The 21,547-nt window shown below is 31.9% G+C and overlaps 1 long non-coding RNA gene across 1 annotated transcript; it reads right to left on the bottom strand.

Moving 5' to 3' along the window:
• Positions 1-17,558: 17,558 nt before the first annotated feature.
• On the bottom strand, positions 17,559-20,212 carry LOC145117075 (uncharacterized). The gene is made up of 4 exons (XR_013712481.1): positions 19,845-20,212; positions 18,975-19,129; positions 17,904-17,984; positions 17,559-17,794 (listed from the first exon to the last, which is right to left on the bottom strand). It is a non-coding gene; the product is annotated as an uncharacterized LOC145117075 (long non-coding RNA).
• Between the last annotated feature and the right edge of the window lie 1,335 nt (positions 20,213-21,547).

The raw sequence follows: 21,547 nt of genomic DNA, 5'->3' as shown, positions 1-21,547 counted from the left end.
TAAAATGAGGGTTACAAAAACGTCATGAGTTGTATGGTTCATTTTAAACTGTTGTTATGATATATGATTGAATACCTTTGTACTTAAAATTTGAACTTTGAAGCCAGTACTTAGTTTTTAGGACCAATATCCTCATTGATAACTTTAAAAGTGGTTTAATATTTTCCAAAAAAAACATTACTTATTTTAAGCCGTACCATGGGTGTTAGTATTAAGTTTTGCTTAAAAAGTAATTTTCAAAGATTATTGGAATGGTAAAAAAAAGTAATTTTGAAAAATCAAAGACATTTTGTAAATTTCATTTAGATATATGGTTATTTTTGTGATAGATTTGAAAATGATGGTCGTTTTGTGATAGCCTTCCTACTGTTTTAGTTATTTTAACTTATATTAGATCAAATATTCCACACTAGCTTAAAAAGTAAACATAAAAAGTTGTTTAATTTCGTATAATTATGTATGTATAATGACATAATGTATAACTATAAATGTACTTCAGATTTGGTTTTGAGGAAAAAGATTATAGGATATGTTTGAAAGACTAAATAAAAATTTAGTTTTTAGCTAAAAATTAGTTTTTATTTGATAAATAATCGGTAGCTGATAAAGTAATAATATTTGATGAAAATTAATTGACAAACAAATTTGTATAATTGAAAATAAATTACCACACAATTTGATCAATAAAACTATTTCAAATGTATATAAAACACCAATTTATATATTCTATTACATCAAAGATATAACCCATTATTAAAGTTGACTTGAATTTGTCTCTTAACTTTTTTTACAACTTTCAACTTTTTTAAATTATGTTTTTAATAAAAAAAAGATTCAAAGTTTTAACTTAGGTTTATTAAATAAATTTATAAAAATGAATATGTAAATAATAATGAGTTTTTATATGTTTTTTATAACCTTAATGCATGAAAATGAATATGGAAAAAGATTTTAAAAATAATTAAAAATAACAATTTATAAAAACGAATGAAATATTTAAAAAAGAAATAAAATCAAAATTGTAAAAGGACATCAAAAAATCATTGTAAAAATTATAAAGAAAATCTAAAAAATGTTATAAAAATATATGTTTTATAAAACATGTAAACCGATATTGAAAAAAAAAGGTTTGAAAATGAAAAACTTATGAAAAAAAATACCGAAGAAATTTATCAATAAATTATCTTGAAAAGTGAATTAAAAAGCTAGCATAAAAATCAATATAAAATTTTCACCAAACAATATATTACAATAAGCTCAATAAATTCGTTAGTTTATAAGGAAAAAATGACAGATTAGTCCAACAATATATTTTGAATTTACTGAATCCTTTAATTTTTTTTTCCGTTGCTTTATGGGGCATAAAGTTGGTTTTCACCTACTTATTTGGATCATATAAGCTATCATAATCAGTTTCATGTACCATGTGGCTTTTAATTAATTAAAAACATTAAATTAAATTCACCTCACCTCTTCACCTCTCTCTCTCTCTCTCTCTCTCTCTCTCTCTCTCTCTCTCTCTCTCTCTCTCTCTCTCTCACACACACACACACACACAAATCTCTATGCTAGTAACAATTTGAAGAAATTATTGTCATTATAAGGTTTACTTATATAATTATAAGCATCTTTTACCTTAATTAAAGGTTGATTTTGATTTTCGAGTCTGATTTCGCAACTATTATGAGAACTCAACGACATATTTAACAACGATGATTTTAAACCAAATCGGAGCTCTATCTATGACTCCAATAACATCTTATTCGGGTCACATGGCGGGACGAGAGCCAACAAAAACTACAATAAGTGCGTCCGCTGTATGGAGATCTCCACCGACGAATATCCATGTATCCGTACAGAAACAAGGGGCGGAGATAGACAGGTTATCGTCATCTCCACCGATGAGTCTGGTGAGAGGCGGAATGTAACACTCAGATTTCCACACCGGGTACACCTTAAAATACATTTCGTACATAAATTTATTTTATAAAACATTTTGGTATACACTGACATACTGGAGCACAAGAAGCTATCACTAGGATCGTGCTATACGCAAGCATAGGATCGAGTTGGGTGCTACAATCTTTAACCTGCAAAACATATATAAACAAACAGTATAAGTCTCAAGGCTTAGTGAATAATAGCTACAATAACATATAAAAAAATAATCAAGTAGTAAATAAATATCACAAATAATCCATCCAACGGATATCCTCGATATCTTCTAAGAGATCCAACAACACATTTACTTAATAATCTTGTCTGGTAAAATACTAAGGCCAAACCAATCAAATATTATTATCTCCAATCTAAGATAATACCTATGAATAAATATACCACCAAAACCAATCAAACCAATTAAATATCATTATCACCGATCTGAGATAACATATATAAATAATTATACCTTCATGGGGTAAAAATACAATCTCCCATATATATAATCATGGGCCATCCTGACGTACCATATAACGTCACAGTAATTACGAATATAATAACATTTAATACAACACGCATACCGTGTTACACATATATCAACAACAACAGATGTTAGAGTAGTGTTACTCACCTGATCAAGTGGCAGATACATCAACTTTGGTCCTCAACTTACAGTGCCTTCCAGCTCATCACATGCCAATACCTAGCCAATAATTATCAAGTTCCTCAGAACTTGGCATAACTTACTATTAACTATACTCCATGACTATTTGTCACCAAACTGATTAATACAATGATATAACTACAATAGGCTTAAGTTGTAAGTCGTTTAACTAAATCTATCACATCGAGCAACTTTAATAAATTAGGATTTATAACCCTCACAGTCCCAACTAACTATATCACCATGAGATTTACATACAAATCTCAAAAACAAAATTTTGTAATAGCATCATATCACAGATATTCCAAATACATACTCAAGCCTATCAAATCCGACAACTATCATGTATAATAATTACATAATAACGAGGTGAAAGATACCTCCATAATTTCGTAACTCAGCCCGTATCTCACATATATCGGAATGACTCCTCCGGTATACCATCCTGTAAACGAATCTCGGGAAACATCTCGATCAAACACGTCCAAAAACTCACCAAAGGACATGAAACACTTATTTTTATACCCAGGGGTGGCTAACGTCAGTAGAATGATGCTCTCACGTCGTGAGATGCGTCTAGACTCAGTTCTGCCACGTGTCGCACTCTCCCGTCACGTGTCACAGTGACTCACCTGATTTTTACGTGGTGACAAACATTGTCTCACATCGTGGGGGGCCAAATTGCCACGTCATGACAATCATATTCCATGTCGTGGTGGTCAAAGTCCAACCGTTGACTTGACTTTCTCAAAATAACAATGTACTTTCAACTCAACTTCAAATAGTAATAACTTTCTCATATGGACTCCGTTTTCAGCAAACTTTATATCCACGGAATCCTCATCACATGAACTATAACATTTTCAACTATATTTTATTAAATAACATCGCTAAAAATAAAGCAACTCAAGGCATTATTCTATCTATTCATCTCATAACAATCTATAACTCTTGGGGTGATGCCTGTTTTAGAAAACAAGTATTACAAGTTCTTCCCTCCTTCAAAAGATTTCGTCCCTGGAATCTCCTAAAATTTCATGTTATAATCAAGAGTCCCATTAACTCATAGTCTTCCAATGAAGAACTATCTAGCCACATTAGTCACTTCAATTATGTGAAATGCACCACTACACATTGAGTTATCCCAATTCCACATAAACACTTTATACAACCATACTATAAGCACATATATCAATAATAATAACTCATTCTAGCATCAGAAGGCCCATGGTTTGCTAATTACAAGCAAAAATTTCACATCTCACTTTCACTTTTCTTTTGATCATTAACACTTTTCTCGAGTCTCATAATGAATCAACATTACTTGTGATGAAATTTTATAATGCAGAAGATCACACACAATAAGGATAGAAACACATATACTATCCTTATCTATCTGCACTAAGTCATAACTCCTCTACCACTTCCATTCTTTTTACTACAAATAGCATTCACTTACTACTTATTTAAAATCAACTAATCCATATTACCCATATCACCTGGTACACAATGTACAACTCGTCTCCAAGTCACGAGTATATCACTTCTATCAGCAAACAATGACCCATAATCATTTAATTCGGTATATCATTTGCAATTTAACAATTAATTATCAATTATCACCGAATATCATTTCGGTGTATACAACATTCCCACATATCATCACTTACACGAATTTATCATATCAAAATTCCAAATTCACCACATCCATTATGGTTTACAACTCCCATAATGTGGACCAAATACATAGTAAATCTATCCAGACTGGTATCATCAAAATATTCGATATGTCAATCATACACCTAACTCTGAATAATTTCATACTATAAAGTATCCCATCATAGAAATACTTTGACATTAGCCCATTACCCCAGGCTTACACATTGGTGTGGCAAATTCTACAAGCACGCTACTCAATACAACCCTTGTTCACTGCTCAATAACTACTACAAAGACATCACCTCATTCTCTCCCCAACAATCCTTTTGTTTATTGTCAATCTTGACATCAACCAATCACTATACCAACACACAATGTATCATGCCAACCTGTGACATTATGAACTAATTACGTCGGTCTATGACATTTCAACAAATCTTGTATCAATCTGTGATACTATCAACGAATATTATATCCATTTATCTTATGTCGTGACACCAACTAGCGATATATTATACCAATCCAGGATATTATTAATTCATTATTATTCTCATGCAAATCTCCAATCTGAGATTACCATACACAAACTATATATATATATATATATATATATATATATATATATATATATATATATATATATATATATATATATATATATATATATATATATATATAGGGAAAGGATCAAATGAGAACACCTAAAAGGTTGAGAACGCGAGAACAATTCTGAACCAATCAATAGATAAGGGCATATAGGTAAACTTGTCTTTTAATTAAATGATATTTTCCTAAATTTTTGGGATTCTAATTGACTGTTACCAAAAAACTAATTTTTTTTCCATTTTCTTTATATCATTAATGAAAGAGAAAAAAAGTTGTCAATTTAAAATGATTTTATCTTGCTTTACGTAATTATTGTCCATAAATAAATAAATATCAAACTAATTTATTGAGTATACAATCGATTAAAAATATATAACAGTTAACTAATTTTGTAATTTAATTTTGTCAAATAGTGTCATATTCATAATTGAAAATGTCAGGACTGGATTTGTCTTTTTTTTTTGTTCATGAATTGATATCAAAAAATGTTTAAGAATTCATCATTTCGTTGCAAATGAATACGCCTTTTATTACAATCATAAATGAATACAACTCTAATCGTACATGAATAAATTTACAAGAATACAAAAAACATTTAAATTCTTATATTTTCAGTAGTTATATTCATATAAGATTATAATATGAATCATAGATGAATTACTACAACATTGTTTTTTTTCTTCATATTTTCTTGCTGCTATCATACATATATAAACGAAGAGGGACGCCCTTGATCCTGCTATCAATTTCCATGCTTTAAGGTTATCCTTATTAGAAACATCAAGCTCTAAATTACACCTGTTCAAAACATAAATCATTAAGATATGAAATCATGTAATTATAATATACTTCTATTCATTGATGTTTAACTACAAATGAGACATTTGACATTGTATTCATATAAGATTACAACTGAAACTTTATCTAAAAAACATAGTTCTAATCATTAACAATTAATCAATCCGTAATACTGATTCACATCTATTACCCTCGTTTTCTTTTTCCTTGTTCTTTTCAAATGAATCAACCAAAACAAAAACCAAACCCGTTTTTACCCTTCTTCTTCCTTCCTATCAAGTTACAGTCAAGAACAAATTTTGTTTTGTTCTCGTGATTTCCTGCAAACAAGAAATACAACCATTGGGATTATTGCTTCATCTTCTTCATATCAACTTCCAGCAAACAAAACACCAATCTAAATCTAGTAATATAAACCCATCGGTTTCTGTTGGAAAATCAAAGCCAAACACCCATCATTAAGCCCCATTGATTTACAGTCAAATTAAAAGTAAAAGAAAAAGAAGCGTTACCCGATGAACTGCCCCTGTCGTGACCCATCGATTTCTGTTGATAGATCGTTGTTACTGCCTGTTTCTTCGTCCCCTCGCACCTTCCTCTTCTTTTATCGAGCACCACGGCAAAAACCCTCACCAGAGCTGCTGTTTCCGCTTGCCTTGCTCCATCGGGCCAAATGTTCTCCTCCCCTTCGCATATGCTACCGGAATCGAAGGAGAAGCAGCCAAAAACTGCTTGAGCAGCCCTTGCTGCACCTACCGAGACCAATGATGATGGGAACAGATCTTCGTGGTGGGTTGTAGGTGATGCCCAGATCGATGATGGCGTGATTTTTATGAAACCCTAAAAAGAAGAGGTGGAAATATATACACGATAGATTAAAGGAAATATATGAACGGGTGAGAATTTATAGGAGATAGTAAAGTTGAAATTCCTGTTATGTCCATCTAACCATTTAAAAGTTACATTTTAATGCCAACAGTTTAAGAATTTTTCATAAATCCCCCTTTCAATAATGACCTTAGATTTAAGTATTTAAATGGTCCAGATTTGTTCTCGCGTTCTCAACCTTTTTAGTGTTCTCATTTGATCCTACTCCTATATATATATATATATATATATATATATATATATATATATATATATATATATATATATATATATATATATATATATATATATTCCGTTCATGTGGTATCTCCAATCCAGGATAACCACCATATCGTACATGTTCTTGTGGTATCTCCAATCCAAGATTACCACTGTACCATACCTTTTCTTGTGGTATCTCCAATCCAATACTACCACTATATCATGTCATTCATGTGGTATCCCCAATCCGAAACTACCACCATATCATTTCATTTCTATGGTATCCCCAATCCGAGACTACCATCGTATCGTGCCTGTTCCATTCCAGTGGTATCTCCAATTCGAGATAGCCACCCATAATCAATATATGAAATATCAATTTCTTAGGTCAGGGATCATACCCTTCCCAAAATGTTTCTCTTCAAATCTCCCGATATCATCACAACCAATATAAATTATATTGTTTTCAACCCATATTACGAAAAATTCCATCGCATCAGGGTGACTTAAAACACATTATAGTTACGTCATGCTCCATCCACGTCGTGACCCACGTCTGATATCACAATCAGAAACTATCAACTTTCACAATTGAAAAACCGCTACTAATCAACAATATGTCATACAAAGTAACACTGAAATATATCCTCCAAAAACTAGCCATCTAGCTGAAAATCAACGCTGGTCAAAATTTGACCTTCACGTCGTGGTCAATATATGATCATGTGGTAACCATCATACTTCATCACCTCGTGATCTCCTTTTTGTCACGTCGTGACCTTACCTTCTTCACATCGTGGTATGCACAAACCAACAATAGCAATTTACTTAATGATCACGTCGTGATCACACTATGATCAAATCGTGATATCAAAGTATGTTTCTATTCTTCAATCCGACTATATCGCATATCTTAATCGCTGCACCACGTACTTCTAGTCGTCATACTGTTGGGTTTTGATACTAAATAAAAGTTTGTTTTTCATAAAAACCGGCAACGGAAGACTTTAAAAATAACAAGTATATTTTTAGTTCATAACAAAACCGAACCATCATGGATCTATTTATAGAGGTTAGAATGAAATAAAACCAACCATATGATGTTTTAGAGATAACCTTTGAAGCCTTTGAACCCACTTGGTTTTGGGGTGTTGATGAAGATAACAAAAATCAAAGTGTATGATTTCTCTACAAGTATCTACCATCAAGAGTAAGGCACCATGAAATGCTAGTATCCTTCTTGTATGACTTTGATCTTCAAGCCTTAATTGATTAAACAATTAAGCACTAAAGGGAGACACAAAATGAACACCAAAATGCAAGCACCATCTTCAAAAGATGGAGAGAGAGAGAGAGAGAGAGGTCTCTCTTGGTGCTCACGGTTTTGGCAGAGAAAGGGAGAAGAAGATGAACAAAAGAACTAGCCAAAATGAACCCCCAAGACTCTTCTTATATACACCATGTAAAGAAACACCTTTTGATTATAATACTCTAAAGTATTATAAAGCAAAAAAATCAAAGGGGACAAGGCATGCATTATAATATTCTAAAGTATTATAAAGCATGAAGTAACAAGGGACAAGTGTGGAAATGAAGACAAAAATTGTCTCCAACTCTTTTAACCATGGTAGAGTAAGTTCTTAACTTGTCTATAGTTAACCAAAATGTCCAAAACTTTGTACATGACTTATTATATGATACAATATCATATAATAACTATTTTGTTCTTTCTTTCATTCTTATTTTCATAAAATAATAATTATTCTCTAATTAAATACAAGAGTTAAATTATTTATTAGTATCAAATACTTAATAAATATTCAATAAGTGTCAACTTGATAAAGGTGTGACCCTATATGATCATATATTATTAGCAATATCAGTCAATAATGATTCGTGGGCATATAGATTCAACAATCTCCCACTTGCACAAGATTCATTAAAGACTGATATAGACAGTAGCTGACGTCTAGCAACGGGCTACTGCCCCAAACAATATATGAAGGGTGCCATCTCACCAACACCCAATTCCAGGAGCTCTAAGCTGCAACTGTTACTAAAAGTGTTGTATCAATTATTCCTTTGTCTCATACATCATGTCGAACATGAGATGTGGATCGCGATGTGACAACCCGAAAATTTTTGCCTTGTAAGTTTAGCCATTCAACTTAACCGAGTGTCAGACTCGTTTCTGCTGTCAGTTACCCTTTTTTAGAGTCTGTTTAAGGGTTCAAAGCTCAGCACATTCAAGCATTGAGTATAGGATTGGGTCGCGTAAGTTCCTAGCCTTGAAATCAAGCCCTACACTCCATTTGAGGAGGTGTATGGCCGTACACACATGTGTGTGCGGCCGTACACCCATGTTGGCCGTACACCCCCTCCGTAAGAGTGATATCCTTCCATTCTTAAGCCATTTCTTCAGTTTCCAAGTCAATAACATCGATTTCTCTCTCAACTATCATCGAGCCTTTCACCCGATCTTCAAGAATGTAAGCCTTTCTTCCGTTTTGATTTTTTGTTATCCTTCTTCACCTAGTAACACCCTTTGATTTCATCCATTTGAAATCATCTTTTGGCTAGATCTTCAAATCTTCATCCATTTCACCAAGAACACCAAGAACACACACTTGTTCTTTGTGATTGTGAGCCTTCTTGAGCCTCCAGATCGTAAGTACTCCTTCCCTATGCTTAGAACTTGTTAAGAACACTAGATTAACACCCTAAAAACGTCCAGAACTCAAGAACATAAGGAGTGTACGGCCGTACACCCAGGTGTGGCCGTACACCCCTCAAAACACTCCTAAAGGGCCTTCAAAGTGCATTTCTAGCTTCAACACTTGATGAGCAATTGTCCCACAAGCTTCCCTTTCCTTAGAAAACACTTTTGTGCACTTATTACCATGAGTGTACGGCCGCACACTCTATGGCCGTACACCCATGGCCGCACACTCCATTTTGTGACCATACACTCCCCTTAGATGAATCACATGTGATTCTAACACTTGGTCCAAGTGTTTCTTAGTCCCTAAAGGTGTTTCCTTGCATGTAGGTGCTTCTAAACCCTATATTCATGCCAATATATGCCATTATATGTCATTTAGGACTCGTTTGTGTCTCGGGACTTCATTCGTGGAACTTCTCATCCTTACATGTAGTTGCAATTGAATCACCCACATAAGGTGAGTTCATATCCCTATAATCAATCTTTTAAATGTTTTAAATGCTTTTAAGGGGGGGGGGGAATACAAGTTGAACACAATGATAATTGTGTAAATGTTTTGTGATAAACATCATTTTAAGGATTGTTTATGTGTTATTAAGTGATCAATTCATTGCAAAAACTCTTTTAAAAGTTATGTTACTTTATGGTTTATAAAACTCCGTTTTTAAAGTGAAATCATAACTTAGTAGATAAATGAGTCTTTATTTCAAGGTAGTAACAATTCAAACAAATATACTAGTAAACTATAATAAGTATAGTTTAGGGATTCAGTTCATATTATAGCTAGTACAGAGTTCATACTATAACTAGTACAGAGATTTCATACTATAACTAGTACAGAGAGTTCATACTATAATAATAACAGGAGGGAACATACTATAACAATAACAGGAGGGAACATACTATAACTATAACAGAAGAACAAATCATGAAATTACACAGGAATACCGTATTTGCATAAACCAAAGTACGAATACCACGTACATGGGTTAGCAAACACGAGGTACAACGTCATACCGAGTTTCAATAACAAAGGTACAAATACAACGTACCAGGGTTAGCAAACTTGAAGAATGACACTTACATCATACCGCGTTTCAATAACAAAGGTACGAATACTACGTACCAAGGATAGCAAACACGAAGTATGATACAAGAAACACATAAACATATGTAAAACTCAGGTTAACAAACATGATGTAATAACATATCATTCCGGGTTTGCATAAACAACGGTACAAATACAACGTACCAGGGTTAGCAAACACGAGGTAATAATACATCATTCCGGGTTTGCATTAACAATGGTACGAATACCACGTACATGGGTTAGCAAACACGAGGTACAACGTCATACCGAGTTTCAATAACAACGGTACAAATACAACGTACCAGGGTTAGCAAACACGATGTATGATACAGGAAAAACATTAATAAGTAAAATGTGTAACATAAACATTCAGTTAGAAGGTGACTTATAATGCTAACTTTATGATTTCTCGGTAGATACATCAAAGATATATATTAATTGAGTCCAGCAGATAGTAGAATGTGTGCTTTCCGCTTCATTCCCTGTTCCTTGTTTGGTTGTGGGTTTAGAGCAGATGCACCCAGTCTATTATCTATTCGAATCTTGACTATATATATATTTCGTATACACCAAGCAATCATAAGGAGTACCACACATAGGTCAAGTCATAATATACAAATTCATTACACCGTTTTCTAGTACAAAAACATACTTTTAGATAGAGCAATGAGTAAACTAAACTAGAAATTTATCAGTGAAAGGTTTAATCCATTTTATTAAACCAGTACAACTTAAAGGACCTTAAGTGGTTAATTATATAATACCTTAGTTTACACATCAGGGTTATATATATGTAATATCCGACAGATAGTTAGATGTGTGCTTTCCGCCTTACTTCCTGTTCCTTGTTTGGTTGTGGGCTTAGGGCAGATTCACACAATTAACTATCTGTTCGATATTAGATCATATATAACTAGTGTAAACTAAGTGATTATAGAATGAACTATTGTGGTTATCATTTTTACTAATGGAACTATTACAGTTAACTCTGTGAGTACCAAATGAATGCACCGGAGTTATATACAATGAAGATCTAACAAACAATGGGATGTGTGACTTCCGCCTCATTCCCTGTTCCTTGTTTGGTTGTGGGTTTAGGGCAGATTCACACAGTCGATTGTTTGTTTGATCTGTATTCTATATAACTTATATTCATTTAGTACTCATAGAAAGGATTGTAGAGTCATTTATACTTATCTTTCATCACATCAGAAGGTATAGGATCTTCTGAGGAACAGGCGAACTTTTCTAAAAGAGCTTTCAACTTACTAATACATCACTTAAATACTTATGAACTCACCAGCTTAAATGCTGATCTACTCTCTTTTCAAAATAACTTGTATTCTCAGGTAACTAGTAGACAGGTACACGTGCTGTGATTCAGAAGATGGAGCATAGTAGCTTCATGTCTTGTTTTGTCATATACTTGTGTAATCTATCTTATGTGAAACACATACTTTGTAAACATTTTCTTTCTAATGAAATGGTTTTTTATTACTTTGATTACTATGATGCATGTCTTGTGATACTAAACATGACTTCCTCTGCCCCCGAACGTTTCTGCCATTCCGGTTTGGGGGTGTGACACGTGATCAATCTCATTTACTGTTCAACTTTAACTAAGGCCTTAGATGTCATGCTCTCAACGAATAAGAGGGACAAATCACATCTTGACTACATACGCCTATCAATGCAGTTCATGTCATACCCAACGATGGCCTTTATGACTGCCTTTTACGAAACATCGTTGAACCATGTCTAAGCACAACAATCCCTACACTTCAAGTCCCAAATATGCATCTCAAGTCTAAGAATACAAAGATCATCTAGACTACATACGCCTATCAATGCAGTTCATGTCATACCTAACGATGGCCTTTATGACTGCCCCTTTGCGAAACAGCGTTGAACCATGTCTAAGCACAACAATCCCTATACCTCAAGTCCCAAATATGTATCTCAGGTCTAAGATTAAAAGATACAAACTTGATCAAAACATCACTCTTGAATACGATCCATAAAGTGATTTTGATGCGGGTCAAGTCCAATACTTATTCTCACAATCAAGTACCTATGAAGTTGGTAGCAGCTCTTTGTCATTCTCATCTCCATGAGAATCCACCAATCTACTCATATTAGTCCTACCTCATAGATGCTCCCACAACTATGAATGACTATGGACATTTAGAATAACCTTGTTATTCAAGGATTTAAACATGTTAATATAGAACACAACAATTATTTAATGAAAGACTCGTATCCAATATATCATTCATTACAATATTTGTTGCTTTATTGTTCCAATATCCATATACTAAATTTCAATCAAATATATCTACTTGTATCAACAAGGTCCTATAGCACCAGCTTAACTTTCATGCGTTAGCTAATGAAGCAACTTTGTTAAGTAGATTTGACAACCTTGATTTGTATAAACTTTGCGAATACAATCATTTTCAGTTTTATATATAACTTATATATAAAGAAAAACTATTGCGAATGAACTAGATGCTTGAATATGACTTAGATACCAATACTTGCGTAATGAGATTACTCATAGTCATAATGAACTATACATTAAGCATCTTTGTACGTGGTTCTCCAAACCACGAGGTACTCTAACTCTAATGTGTAACAGTAATTAAAATCTACGTGGAACCACTATTCATGTAAGTATCTCTTCATTCATAATAAGGACACGCCTGATTGTGACTGAGAGTCATCTCAATCTATTTGAAAATTTAGCATATGTGTAACAACTTTAAACATAGCTTTCTTTCAAATACTCCGTAGACTAGGAATATTTCTCTAGTTCTCACAAGTACTTTGGACTATTCCTATAAGTCACACAATGACTTATTCTTGGATTATACTGGTATCATTTGACATGCTCTAAGCATACGACTTATTTGGCCTTTATGCATAACCATGACACATATGATTAATCCAATTGCATCAGCATATGAAATACAATCATGTTATCTAGTTCAAAAACCTTTGCACTAGGATTTTTCTCAAAATCATGTCATGTGGTATTTGACAAGATCCTTGATCTTAAGCTCTTTAAGATCCTTGACAATTAATGCAATTTTACTTAATCCTTTAAGTCGCCATTATCTATCTATATAGATCCTTATTCCATGAATTAATATGTCCACTACATATAACATTAGGAATGTTACTGCGCTCCCACTAGCTTTGTAGAAAAACACAATAGTCATCTTGATTCATAATTAAACCACACTATGTAAGTAACTTATAAGAAAGAAGATTCTTACTTTGAGACGTTAGCTTAAATCTTGGAAAGATTTTCATTCATGTATGTTTTCTCCCTTGAAAACTCACTTGCTCTTTATAGTCAAACTATATCGAGGAAGATTAATCAAGCCCATACTTGATAATCATACATGAATGCATCTCTATGTGTTTTATTAGTTTCTGGTCAACCATTGAACAGATTAAACAACAGTTGAAAACTTGCTAGTTCCAAACTATGATGCATTTAGTTTATGGTTCTTTAGCTCTTAAATCTCCAAATTTATCCCACTTAGAAAAAGCACTTTCTAATTACTTGTCTTATGGAATGACAATTAGTGGGATTAGTAGAAATTTCATCCTAAACAATCATTTAGGATATTCTACATAAATGCTAGATAGTAGAGTTGTTAAACTTATTGTCTAACATAAGCTCTATAACTCTATACCTTTTAGATAAGGATAAACAATTTCATCCTTAGCCTAATATAAGTATCTACCACTTGTTTGGTTGGAAATATATATTCAATATATATTTGTTGCAGTGAGCATACTTCCAAAAATTAGATAAAGTAAATAGTTCTTTTATAACATCATACAATAGACTGCAAGGTCTATGTTTTATCCTCTTTAAAAACTTATACTATCGACATTCAGCTAGTGGCTAGGTGACCCTATCCCACTAGAGAATATGAAGGCTACCTCAAATATCAAAAGATAGATTTAAGTGACCAGGTGATCCTGTGCCACAAGAAACATACTAATGACAAGTGAGTGTCTTTGTCGGAATGAGTTGTGAATCAATTCCACAACTCCTAAGATTTTCCAAGAGAACTCGGTTTACAAAACTCATTTTCTTTATCACAACGAAAGGTTAATGATGATCTCATTAAGTTGTATTTCAATCTTCTCTATGAAATAATTTGAGAAAATCAAAGGTTTCATCAACGACGAATAAAGGCGTCAGTGAAATTGATTAAGTATCTATCACCAAATCTATCCATGGATTGAAAAAGATTACATACATCACTTATGTATAACTCTTTGTCAAGCCTTTTGTTCTTTAGCTACTAATAAATAAAGACACTTGTGAATCATCTTCCCATATAAATAAGATTCACATATATCAAATGAATCAAGCTCATTTGCCTTCAAAAATTCCATCATTTTGAAGTTGGTATATGTATTTTTTATTTATATTGTCATGATGATTATGACATAGATAAGTTCCAATCAAATATCATTTGATTATATATGTGTTATGATCAGAACTATTAATTCAATGAAAGATTATAGATTTACTTCATAAATAACATTATGAGAAAATATTCTTTAACACAGAATACATCGTTTCAGAACATGAATGTGAACATCCATTAAACGATAAGTAAATTTGGATTTATTCATAAATTACAACTGTTACATGTCTCTGTAAGGATAGGTACAATACATCTATTGTTTTAAATAAAAGACTATAACAACACTTTGTTATATCTTCAACACGGAATACCATTCGTTTGTAATCAGTTGATTATTTCTTCCAGTCGTCAACACATAATATCAATTATTAGTGTCACATGAAGTATTACATACTCAAGTGAATGATGGAAAAATAAATAGTTCTATCATATAGACATCTGAAGTCTTGTCCAAGTCAGACTTCTTCAGCTTGATGAGATGAGAGGAGCAATTCCTCCTTTAGTGTCCAGTTTATTCCACAATAGAAACAACACTAATCATTTGGTCCTTTCTTGATTTCTGGGTTTATGTTGTATTTCCCTTAACTGAACTATAAGTCGATATGAGTGCACAATCTCTTAGACTTCCTTTTATTCAATGCTTGAACAGAATTGAAACTATTTCTAGTGTTCTGATTGAATATATGCTTTACTTGATGAGACATCTGATATGTTTCATGATTATCCAAGACTTTCTGGAAGCCATGGTTAATTTCTTCAGTATGATGTGAGACACATCAATATCATCACAATGATACTTCCATCAAAGTATCATGATCAGACTAATTAGTTGCAGAGGTTATTCAGGTATGGGATCTTTCAATATATATATAATTTCTATTTATCTTAAAAGTAGAACCTTAAGATATTATAACAGTTACAGAAATTATAACCATAAAATGTTACTGTCTCTTGAAGCTCAACAAGAGAGAGGTTTTGCAGGGCGTAAAACTATTAACAGTTATCAACAGAATTTAACAAAGTTTCATTTAGTATTTTCAATATTTAGTCTTTAAAAATTAATACCTTATATTGTTTCTTAAAACATTAATTTATTAAAGTCTAGGATCCAAGTAACGAAACAAGTAAATTGTTAGGCGGCCTTTATCCCATAAACTTAATCAAACTCGGTAGGTAGCGATTACCAATTGCATACGATATGTAACTCCTAGATTATGGGATCCTAAACAACTATTGTTTAGCTTGACATGTTTATCCCATCTATGCCTCAAAACTCTTATGCTTAGGCGACCTTTATCACATAAGAAATTGATCAAATCATCCATTTAAAAAACATGTGAGTTCTATTCCACAAATGGTTAGGTGACCTTTTTCACACAAGCAAATACGAAAACACATTGACTATTTTTGACAACTCAAATGAATATGGTGACCCAAAAATCCATATGAACTGCACAAAAATCCCAAGTGAATTTTAAATGGATGGCATAGATTTGAAGTTTTGTAAATAAGGATTTATATATGGTTTACAATTATAGTTTATAAAAACATGGTCTCATGAATATTACAAGCATCCAACAATTCATGTACCCTTTTGTAAAATTCATATCACTTGTTATGAGGTTCTTAAGGTGCCAAATAAAATTTGTCATTAACCGCGATCAAATTATAAACTAAAATCCGGTATTTTAAAGTTTAGTCGTAGATCGGTTTTAAGAACCGATAATAGTCTTAATAAAACTATATTTTATACTTAAGACTTGGAGTTTTGGATGAGTTAAAAATCACTATTTTAAATCTCCTTTTAACAATCAAAAAACTTATGACTTCATGAATTTATAGAATAAACTCAATTTTATGCATCTTATGATAAAAGTCATATTTTGATAAACCAAAACTTGGGTGATGATACTTATGTTTTAAATATCATTTAGCATGCATAAAACATAATATCAACATGTTGTGTTATGTTTAAAACACCAATATCATATATTAAATTTCGACACAAAAGATAATCACTAGTTTTATTATTTGTCGTTATAACGCTATAAACCGATTTTAGTCTTTTTAATAAAAACTCCTTATTTATTATAAAGACATGGAGTTTATATAATGTTTAAACATCTTTAAAACTATTTCAAATATTTTAAAGTTGAGTATTTATAAGTTTTACACACTCCAAATAAAACGACGTTTAGTGGCACAGAAAAAGTGTCACTAAAGACACCTTCGGAAATCAGCGGCACAAAAAAGAAATGTCACTAAAAGCGCTACCACTAAAGGCCTTTAGTGGCACTTTTTGCTTGTGTCGCTGCAACCTTTTTGGGTTTTAGTGACACTTTTCTTTTATGCCACTATAGCACTTTTAGTTTTTGTGACACTTTTTTATGTCACTATATAACTACTAAAATAGAAACAATTTTTATGTTTTTAACGACACTTTTTTTACCATAAAACTTTTATATTTAGAAATAAATTCAATTCTTTTATAAATTTAAATAGAATATAAAATAATAAAAAAACAATTAAGATAATAAATGCAAAACACAAAAACATAATTTAAATTAAAACTTAACTTGTTTACAACAATATTCTTAATATTTAAAACAAAAATATCTTCCAAAAAGCTTAATAAATATAAACACCATGCTAGTAATTACTTAAAATATTAAACTATCAAACTAATTACTAGTCCACAAAGAAACAAAAAAGTTGACATGGAGATGAAGTTTGCATAATTGCTCCTCTTGTTTATCCAACTTACGAACAATTGCCTACAATATAACCATAATAAATCATATAAAAATATGTAAGAATATCACCAATAATCACCAAAAATAAAGAATCATAGATCACTTGGTTATCCTAAGTAAAAATACTTACCATTGTTATGATGACTTTCAAATGAGGACCTTTAAAATCTTAGAGGAGAGCTATTAGGAACCATAGAAAATCTATCAGAACCTGAAACAAATGTATAATAATATTGTCACAAACACACAGGGTAATACTAGAAGAATCATTAATTAATTACCTACCAAAGGGACTATTTCTATAACAGATTCTTAAAAGGACTATTTTGTCATGTTTTTCATATGATAGTGACCATTTCTGTAACAATTACTTGCCACAAGGACCATCTCTGTAATATATTCTTGCCACAGGGACCATTTATGTAATATATCTCTACTTTCAACAAAACTATTAACTGTTTCGTTTTCATTAAACATATTAATACCAACATTTTACCAAAAACAAAAGAGTTGTGAGTTGTGTCAAATAAGAAACATATATACGTACCAAGGATAATTGAGTAAATCAAAGACTTATGAGTTATAAAAAACATAGTAATGTTTAACATTCTATCAATAACATATTAAACCTATTAGTGCTTAAAATTTTGTAAAAAGAACATGATCCTATTAATGTTATCAGTAATTGACAATTACAGTAAAGTATAATCCTATTATTGTTGTGGCTGCAAAAAGCAAAATGGCACAAAATATCATCAGTAAAAACTATCATATGAATGGAATTGACAACAGAATAATGAGTCTACGAATAAGTAATGACATGGTAAATCTTGATGGTGGAGTATCATATTCGCAGAACATTTAACCTAACCTTAAAATAGGAATGTGATCTTAAAAACGTTTTTTAATGACATCGTAAATCCTATTATTGCTGTACATTAAAGACCTAACCTTAAAATATAGTTGTGATCCGTAAAAGACACTCCCATACAATGTAACAAAATAGTCAACCTAACGAAGTAAATTTGAATTTTAGTATCATGAAATTGATGATTGGATGCATCAGCAAATCACATGCAGATAAGGATCAAACAAAACAAGTAACACTTTTTTTGTCATTTATAGGATTCAACAAGGATCACACATATAAAGTATATTTGTAGAATGTATGTATTTAATAAATGACTAAAAAAATCAATACCTTTGATGGATCATTTATGCAGTTAACCAACCAATTTCTTTATTTTTGCCTCCCCATTGCTCACTAGTTTGATGGGAGTTACAACTATGCCCTTCCACACCATTGGCTTTCCATAAAATCCTTCACGAAGAGTGTACAAGAGTGTAATTGACGACCTAGTCTTCCCCAACATATGTACATAAGACAATAAATGTAATTCATTAATCAAATAATGTGTTCTTTATCTTTACCTTCATTAATCAAATAAATAATTAATACCTCTCGTATTTGAATAATCAATCATATAGGGATAAAGATGAATATCAAAGTCATCATATTTTTCACATACAAAATCAGGAAAAAAAAATGTGAATACAAATTACCATATAACAGTCTTAATTAGTCTTCTAAGGCATTTATGTTTTTTTTCTCATACAAAATCAAATTTGGGGCTATTTGTCATTTTTTCTAGTAGAGTAATCGTGAATACAAAATTACAAAGTCAAATAGACTAGGCTTGCTACTTTTTAGTAGTTTATGTAGAAAGCGGACTACAATACAAATAAAATTGAAAAGATAAAAATAAATTGCTAATCGTGGACACACTAATCGGTCTAATAAACTATGGTGAATCAATTAATCAAACAAAAGAAGTCACCAAATCTCGAAGCATACGCAAATAAAAAAGAAACTCCAAAAAGGAACTCTAATCAAATCAAAGCATGAGTAATTTAGCTATGGTTTACTGTGGTAACCTGACTATTACCAACTACTAAAGATTCAAACCAGATCTATATACAAAATTTCAACAAAAATATGTACAGAGAGCGGTACCTAACGATTTGGAAATACCAAAAAATAAACCAAGTCCTTTGGATTCAGTAAAATTACCTGATTGACAAATAGTCTGGTCTGAATCTTCTACGAAAGACCAGGTGAATGGAAAAGTAGAACGTTCGGGAAGCAGAAAAAAAGTCTTATGCAGATCGCAAAGACCTAAAGCCATAAGCTCCTTGCGATAGTACAACTCAGACAATAGTTTTCCGGATTGATGTGGCCAAATGTCCCAGCGGAATTTTTCGGTTTATACTATCGACCGGAGACATGAACCATTAGGAATAGCCTGAAATCATAAGCCCTAGCAACGACCACCGTGTTTACTAGGGATCAGGAGAACGAGGGAGAAGAGCTCTATTTGGGAGCAAGTGATTATGGAGAGTTAGGGGGTTTTTCAAATAAGAAAATCATTCCAAAAAAGGAGAGGCGGGCAATATTGGCGCCTGCTTTTACATAAATTAAAATTTTAAAACGTAAAAGACAGTGTTACAGAGAAAATATGTGCCACTAAAGACAATTTATAGTGACACAAAAATATTATCTCATTAAAAACTTGTGCCCACTAAATGTAAGTTTGTTTGTAGTGACATTAAAACTATTTTCAACAGTTTTAACCGGTAACCGGTAAAACGTTTTTATAAATATTCATTTATAAACATCATATGTTATCTTTTAAATATTTTTTACTCAAACTCCAAGTGATATTATCTTATGAAAAAATGTTAATTGACATGTAAATACTATTTTCATACATAAAACATAACATATATACATTTAACATCAAATAAACATCACAAGCATGCATTATAATGTGTATAAACCAAACTATGTCTACTAATAATTTTTGTGAGCCATCACAAGAATTATTAAGTCTTTCCTAAAGGACTTAAGGGACACTTCAAAATGTCTTTTCTTCATCTTGTTACATTTAAAAAAAATACAACTAGTCTAACTAATTTATTACAACAAATCAACAAATGAAAAATTACCTATTTATCTATTACATCTTATGAATAAATAAATATCAACCAAACACAACACAAAGGTCCAAATGGCTTGTTTATACATAACAACATACCAAATATTATAACAAACAACTTTTTTTTTCTAAGACAACTTTTATATAACCAAAAGACTAAACTGCAAATTTGGTCCTTGTGGTTATCAAAAAAATGTGGGTAGAATCCAAAAAGATTTCAACTTGCATCATTGGTCCATAATCAGATCTTTTTTGTGGATAAGGTCCCTGTTAAAAATGAAAAGACTATTTTGCCATTTTTATTTCTTTTTTGCTTTTGTTTTTATTTATTTAAATACTTAAAAATATTTTAATTAATTAGAAATAAAAATTGACCCCACATCTCTATCTCTCTCTCTCTCTCTCTCTCTCTCTCTCAAATCAAAATCTGCCACCACACCCATAATACCTGAAAATCGATTTTAGATCTTCCTGGTTCTCATCCTCCTTACAAACACAAACGTGTAAATCTTCAGATCCTCTTTACATAGCCTTAAAAATCCATGAAAAATCCAGTAATTTGGTCCCATAAATCCAATATCAGTAGCAAGCAACGTTGAACCCATGTTGTAATCGCATAAGGAATGAAAAACTGAGTGATTTTTCTGTGAAAATAGATCGGGAATTGGTTATGATTTTCGAACCTTAGTGCGTTTATCGCCACCAAGATGAGAATCTTTAAGAGCCTTTTTACCAGCAACAATGCAATACTAGAGGCAATCGTCAAGTCTCCGAATCG

This window comes from Lactuca virosa, chromosome 5, assembly GCF_052849685.1.
Source record: "Lactuca virosa cultivar CGN04683 chromosome 5, Lactuca_virosa_CGN04683_v6, whole genome shotgun sequence".
Taxonomy (NCBI): domain Eukaryota; kingdom Viridiplantae; phylum Streptophyta; class Magnoliopsida; order Asterales; family Asteraceae; genus Lactuca; species Lactuca virosa.
The sequence above is the reverse complement of the archived record's forward strand: the minus strand, read 5'-3'. Positions and strand labels throughout refer to the sequence as shown.